The sequence below is a fragment of the Triticum dicoccoides genome, chromosome 4B (genome assembly GCF_002162155.2).
Source record: "Triticum dicoccoides isolate Atlit2015 ecotype Zavitan chromosome 4B, WEW_v2.0, whole genome shotgun sequence".
Classification (NCBI taxonomy): Eukaryota; Viridiplantae; Streptophyta; class Magnoliopsida; order Poales; family Poaceae; genus Triticum; species Triticum dicoccoides.
The window spans coordinates 64,628,449-64,629,971 of NC_041387.1; positions in this window are offsets into that span (position 1 = coordinate 64,628,449).

A 1,523-nucleotide genomic window follows, 5' to 3' on the forward strand; every position below is an offset into this window, starting at 1 on the left:
GGCCAGGAGGTGGCGCATGCCCCCCTAGTGATGTCTACTATGCAACCTTCTTCTTGTAGACGTTGTTGGGCTTCCAAGTGCAGAGGTTTGCAGGACGGTAGCAAATTTCCCTCAAGTGGACGACCTAAGATTTATCAATCCGTGGGAGGCGTAGGATGAAGGTGGTCTTTCTCAAACAACCCGGCAACCAAATAACAAAGAGTCTCTTGTGTCCGCAACACACCCAATACAATCGTAAATTGTATAGGTGCACTAGTTCGGCTAACAGATGGTGATACGAGTGCAATATGGACGGTAGATATATGTTTTTGTAATCTGAAATTATAAAAACAGCAAGGTAGCAAGTGGTAAAAGTGAATGAAAACGGTATTGCAATGCTTCGAAACAAGGCCTAGGGTACATACTTTCACTAGTGCAAGTTCCCTCAACAATAATAGCATAATTGGATCATATAACTATCCCTCAACATGCAACAAAGAGTCACTCCAAAGTCACTAATAGCAGAGAACAAACGAAGAGATTATTGTAGGGTACGAAACTACCTCAAAGTTATTCTTTCCGATCAATCAAGTGGGCTATTCCTATAAGTGTCACAAACAGACCTAGAGTTCGTAGTAAAATAACACCTTAAGACACACATCAACCAAAACCCTAATGTCACCTAGATACTCCAATGTCACCTCAAGTATCCATGGGTATGATTAGACGATATGCATCACACAATCTCAGATTCATCTATTCAAACCAACACAAAGTACTTCAAAGAGTGCCCCAAAGTTTGTACCGGAGAGTCAAGACGAAAACATGTGCCAACCCCTATGCATAGATTCCCAAGGTCACGGAACCCGCAAGTTGATCACCAAAACAAACATCAAGTGGATTAATAGAATACCCCATTGTCACCTCGGGTATCCCACCCAAGACATACATCAAGTGTTCTCAAATCCTTAAAGACTCAATCCGATAAGATAACTTCAAAGGGAAAACTCAATCCATTACAAGAGAGTAGAGGGGGACAAACACCATAAGATCCAACTATAATAGCAAAGCTCGCGATACATCATGATCTTGCCATATCAAGAACACGAGAGAGAGATCAAACACATAGCTTCGAGTACATACCCTCAACCCCGAGGGTGAACTACTCCCTCCTCGTCATGAAGAGCGCTGGAATGATGAAGATGGCCACCGGTGATGGATCCACCCTCCGGCAGGGTGCTGGAACAGGGTCCCGATTGGTTTTTGGTGGCTACAGAGGCTTGCCGCGGCGGAACTCCTGATCTAGGTTTCTTTTGGGGGGTTTCTGTATTTATTGGAATTTTTGGCGTCGAGAAAAAGTCAGGGGGCCCCACGGAGAGTCCACGAGGCACAGGGGCGCGCCCCAGGGGGTGGGCGCACCCTCCACCCTCATGGGGCCCATGGGACTCCCCTCCGATAACTCTTCGTTCCAGTATTTTTTATATTTTCCAAAAAAAATCTCCGTTGATTTTTAGTGCATTCCGAGAACTTTTATTTCTGCACAA